The sequence below is a fragment of the Ailuropoda melanoleuca genome, chromosome 4 (assembly GCF_002007445.2).
Source record: "Ailuropoda melanoleuca isolate Jingjing chromosome 4, ASM200744v2, whole genome shotgun sequence".
Lineage (NCBI taxonomy): Eukaryota > Metazoa > Chordata > Mammalia > Carnivora > Ursidae > Ailuropoda > Ailuropoda melanoleuca.
In genome coordinates, this window is record NC_048221.1 from 74,986,153 (window position 1) to 74,992,152 (window position 6,000).

Sequence of the window (6,000 nt, forward strand, 5' to 3'; positions counted from 1 at the left end):
GGATTAAATTACCTGCCATCAACAAATTTAAGAGGCAGACTTCCCCTAACCTACTGTTTGGAAAATAGGGTATGAAACTGCCTCATTAAAAGGGGACAGTAGAGCCTTCTGTTTTACTGATAATGCATTTATGAGGGCGGCAGAGGCACTGGCCCCATTGTCAGTCCAGAGAGCTAATTAAGCTTAGAAATGGCCTTAATGGATTGGAGAAACAGAGAAAAATCTCTTCTCTTTCCCAAGCTCCTCACTCCTGTGCAGGAATAGCTCATTAACATCAGGGTTCGGATTATGTAAAACCCAGGGATTTGCTGTCCAAGGGAAGGGAGGAACTATTTTGAGATTCCAGTGACAATAAAGAGGAATGAAAAATTCCGGCAGGTGGGCTTGAGTTTGCGAAGAGCAGAAACCGGAATTAACAGATTTTGACAAAAACTGATTTAGACGCCGTTACCAGATTTACTGAAAGGAGATTGAAATGAATCTTCTGGAGGCCTGAAGAATCTAGCTTGGGGCTCACACCTTGGGTTGTTTGTGAATGTTGAACGACTGTGCAGTGATTCTAAAGAAAAGGCTATTTCGCCCTTCAGGGGGTGTTTGACAATGTCTAGAGACATTGTTTATTGTCACATTTCTATTGCCAGTAGGGTGCTGCTAGCATCTCGTGAGTAGAGACCAAGGATTCTACTAAACAGCCTAGAGTACACAGGACAGCCACCCCCAAAGAAGTATCCAGCCCAAAATGTGAACAGTGCTGAGACTGAGAAACCCTGCACCCTAGGACAAAAAAGAAATTCTTAGGACAGACAGTACCTGGCAGAGAGTGAGCTCTCAGTAAGTGTCAGCTGTTGCTTTTATAACTACAGGGCCAACACAGCACAAAACTGCTCTGGCAAGGAAACTACTCCTGCTGCCACAAAACAGCTGACTTTTCAGTGGTCCCAGCTGTTGAGCCAAGAACTCAGTCTGGCTGTAACTACTCCTGCTTCCAGAGACAGACTCCTACAAGGTTTCTGATTCTTGGCATCATTAACTCCTGGGTCAAAGTGGGTTGGTATAAGTGATTGATGAAATATGGATCATGTCAGAGATGCAAGGGAGGATGGAAAAGAGAGTATCTGAGATTTTCCTGTTCTGTAATGGCAGGTGGGACCTACTTTCCACAAGGCTTCCTAAGATGAAGAGTCCCCAAACAGAGGAAGGAATTCAGTTAGACAAAAATAACAACAAATACCTGTTACACTGCAGTACTGAAGTCAATGATTCTGAGAAAGGTTAGCGATTCATCGTCATGAAAACAGTTCTTCCTATGTTGTCTTAAAACAGTAGAAAGTTTAAGGAGTATACCTAGGAGAGAAAGAGAAACTGCTATTGTTCTTTCATCCCACTGTAATGATTAATACACAAGTCATTCTTAACACTCCAGTTATCAAATGGTTGGTTCTAACCTATGTCTTAGCAACATCGCTGTAGCATTTGATACTTTGACTCTCCCAATTATTTAAAATTCTTTAGTCTTTTGATTTCTGCATTACCCTTGTTGCTCTCTTGGGTTGGGTTCTTTTCTTATGCCATCTCTTAACTCCTGAAGTTACCCAGGGTTTCATCCTTGTTTTTCTTTTTACTCTGTACATCCACTAGTCAATTTTGTCTGTGTCCATGGATTCTACTACCAGCTGAGGCTGAATGATACTTATATTTAAGGCCTTGCTACAAGTCTCTCCCACAAACACTGATCCGGGTGTGTAGACAACTACCTACTTATCATCTTCATTATCCCATGGCATTTCAGCATCAGTCTGTCTAGGATGGACACCATTATTTATCTTTCTCCTCCGCCTATCTTTCCCCATATTTTCTATCCTATTCAGCATTGCCAATATTTGTAAAAACACTTAAGAAGAAAATCATTCTAGATACCTTTTTTACCGCCCATATCCAGTCAGCAATTAAGTCCTTTTATCCTTCTGTAATGTACCTGCCCCTTCCTCTCTAACCAAAATTATTATGTTTTAAGTAAGCTCTGTGCCCAACATGGGGCTTGAACACATGACCCCAAGATCAAGAGTACTCTCTACTGACTGTGCCATCCAGTAGTGCCCCTCCAACTAAAATTGTTTACATGTATCATCAACCACATTAGACCATAATTTCCTTGAGATCAGTAATATGTCTTATTCAAATTTCTATCTGCATAACTGAGAAGTGAGACCACCTGTCAGTACGACTTCACTATAAAAATAAAAATGTAAACTGATAAAAAATTGTTTCAGGAAATTCTGGCAAACCATTTTATTTAGGAAACCAATTTGCTCATCAGGGAAAACGGTTATCTTACTGGACAACATTCTTCTCACTTGGGCATACAACCCATTTAACAGACAACAGTTTTCTCACCAAGAACCATAAATTTAGGGGTGGCCCAATCAGTTGAGTGCCCAGCTCTTGGTTTCGGCTCAGGTCATGATCTCAGGGTTGTGAGATTGAGCCCTGTGTCGTACTCTGTGCTCAGTACAGAGTGTGCTTAGGACTCTGTCTCTCACACATAAGTCTTAGAGAACCTTAAATTTAATCTTAAACAATTGTATTTTGCATTTTGGCCAATTCCAAAAACCTCCCCACTTTCAAAGACAAACACCATTTGAGTTCAATCCACAAAACCCTATGAATATCTTTCTCTAACTTCTTCCTTGGGATACTAAGATTTTCAATGTAGTTTTCTCCCTTGCTACAGTACATCTAATAAATTCAGCTTTGCCTGATCAGCAGGACTTTTGGGTGGATGCTGTAAAAGAGTCAACAAGCAATAATCCCAAACACAGTCCCTGGCACACAGTGTTAACTCAACAAAGGCTTTTTTCATTAAGTAGGCAGAAATTTCAGTAGAGCGTTGTATAAGAGAAGTGTGGAAAGGAAAGATAGATGTTTTTGCTCATTTATACTAAAGCGATCCTGTGTGACCTGGCAGAAGTATTTCATGGTTCTCATATAATAAGGAAATGTTGATCTGATCTCATATTAGCAGCAATAAACCCAAGTGCTAAAGGTATTTGGCATTTCCTATTGCTCAATCTGAAATGATTACTCAGTATTCCTGATTTTCACTTTTCCCTAGGCCAGACTGTAACAAACAAAATGAGTCCTTGTTGTTCCTAGGATTCCATTTTCTCCTTTATTCATCTGTCCTTCCCTCTGCTTGTGCTTCTAAGAATCGAACCTTTTCACCTACAGTGAGGATTAAAAATTGTTCTGATAGGCTCAGCTACACTACGGTATTACCTTTAATAGAAGATGTTTGAACATAAAGGTGTTTTCGTGTTGGGAATGAATGAATCAATCAGTTGAATGAGCCAACAGGAGCTTTGCGGAGGGTAGGAAAAGGCGGGGAAATAAATGACACATAGTTGATCCTTGATATTCTGAAAGGAATTGTCACGAGACCTTAAATCTCTGAATTCACAAATATCAGCAGGCCTTACTATTCCCTCCAGGTAACCAATAGGGTCAGAATAAGTAAGTTCCTCCTGAATTGCAGATGCAGAATTGATGAGCAGTCAGCCTAACTTACTAGCTATAATATTGCTCTTCCACCCCACTTTCCATTTACATCCCCAAATCTCATGCATCAGCAAAATAACAAATTACTCTCTGTTATAAATTTTTAAAGACACAGTAACTATTGAGACCTAAATATTAAAGTTGGGAATAACATGGTTTTAATGTGTAAGACTTGCTCTCATTTACTCAATTACTTGATGATAATTTTCCTGAAATTAGAATCCTGAACTTACAATGGTTTTATTTTCACCTTGACAGAGGGCATGATGCTGAACAGAGTAGGTGTTCAAGTTTTTACTGAAGACAAAAATTAACTTCCCCTGGTGAAGTGGAATGCAGAACATAATAACTTGCCTCAGGTCATACAAGGAGTCATTGGTGGTGCCTGATACGGTGACTACACATGGATTCTCCCAGGGAAGTCCCTATTTATACCTATTTTCCTATTCAGTTCTACTTAGCATTTTCTAGAACAAAAGTATCCAAATTTGGATGGTAAATTATAAGATCACCCACTGTCTAACCCTGATCTTTTCTCTAAGTTTGAAACTTATTAATTGGTTTTCTTTTTTTGTTTGGAAAATGTCTTTCCTGGAGTTTAAAAAGCAGTCTTTAGGCTGACTTGTTCCCTGTGAATAAGAAAGTACAGAGAGCTAACGCATATTGTGAGAAGTTCTCTCAACTTAATCCAGGGATACTTGCCCTGCAATTTAGAAACTCAGTATTTCATGAGTAGAAAATACCCTAGAATATTTAAATTAAATAATTATGAAATTAAAACACACTCCCCCCCCACACACTTGCCAATCTTCCCTGCTGATGTTTAAATGAATGCTCTTTTATTATCCATCAGGTGAGGGGAATGGAACTGGCCCTCAGTCATAACATTCTTAAAGCTCAGCGAGATGGTCAGTCAGTATGTGAACCTGTATGTGTCATTTCTGAGGGATTCACATAGAAGAAACATGAAATTACCTGATAGATCTGGCAAGAAATGCTGTGAACTTGTCACTGTTTTCTGTTTCTAGGGGAAAAGTTTCTGCACTTTGAGTTTGTGCTGAGGCTCCTGATTTCCATGCATGGGCCAATAGAAGATAAACATTTATTCATTCATACATGCAGTGAGTATTTATTGGGTATTTGCTATGTAATAAGCACAATTTCCGTTTCTAGCAAACACTGAGATGGATAAAAGTATCTTTTGATACATGGATAGGGCTGAAAAGCTAAAGTTTTATTTTCTCACAGAGAAGTGAAAGGAAATAATATTTGAGAGCTATACAATTTTAAAAGGGCTCATGTTCCTACGTGTTCAGATCATCTCCTGTTGACCTTCAGAGGTACCTACATAAGGCAAAATAATCTTTCCTGGGAGGGTTCTCTTTACTTTTCATATAGATTCCTATTATTGACAAACACTGTGGCTTAGAAATTTTTGTAAATTGCGCTTATGTTGAGAAGGAAAAAAAACTCTTTCAAGGAGTGGAACATCAAGTAATTCTTGAAATGGAAAATAACTCTTCGGATATCATTTTGGCATGACTGTGGCCTTCACCAAAGACTACATCCTTCGAGCCAAGTTACTAGTAACACTGTCCCAGAGTGTGGTAAATCCAAAATGCCGCTCGGTCACTTACTCCAGTGTATACAGCTTTTAATAGCACTAAGTATTTGGTAGGAACAAATCTCTTTTCTTCTGCGAATGCGAGGCCTGATTCTCTTGTTTTTGACGCCAAACAGAGGGAGACCGTGTGACTGCTCTCCTAGGAATAACAGTCCTAAGGCTTCTGCTAATTGAACCGCTGGCACATTACTGAGGTTCGTATGACACTGAATTATACCTTAGGAAATAAAACATGCTTGAAACAGAAAAGGAACGATTTCAGGCTCTATAACAGCCAAAAGTGTGTCAAGGCAAAAAAATGCCATGAGAGGAGGGAGCCAGAATGAGGATCTTAGAGAAAAAATGAGACTGCTGGTAGGCACTGACGCACAGAGGAAGGCTAGACAGAGAGGAGAGGTCAGGAAATGGGCAGAGACAGTTTCATAAGAGGATGATTTTGTATTGCAGGGTTTAACTTTAGGCTGCAAATGATCCCTGTTAGGAATAAATAAAGATATTTCTTAAGTAATGAAGGTAAGAATAATACATTCTTATTAAAACATAAATACATTTAAGATAGAACCACCAAAATTACTTCTCATTACACCATCCCCTCCCAGCTAAAAGCATGGTTTCAATCAAGTCTATATCATGTGGATTTTTTAAAATTTAACATTACAACAATAAGCATTTTCCACATTAATTATACATTTATTTTATTTCATCAAGTACATCTACCATAGTTTCATTTAATAATTCACATATCATTATACCTCTGAATAAGCTCACATTCATTATTATAAATCATTTTGCTATTAACATCCTTGTACTCAACACTACTG

General features: G+C 38.7%; 1 long non-coding RNA gene across 2 annotated transcripts in view; it reads left to right on the top strand.

The window, feature by feature from the left end:
• Window positions 1-5,373, top strand: part of LOC117801774 — a 28,518-nt gene extending 23,145 nt beyond the window's left edge. For both annotated transcript variants that reach the window (XR_004624490.1, XR_004624491.1), the window contains exons 2-3: window positions 3,814-4,676; window positions 5,296-5,373. This is a non-coding gene — a long non-coding RNA (uncharacterized LOC117801774). The remainder of the gene's footprint in view (window positions 1-3,813; window positions 4,677-5,295) is intronic.
• The last annotated feature ends 627 nt before the right edge of the window (window positions 5,374-6,000 follow it).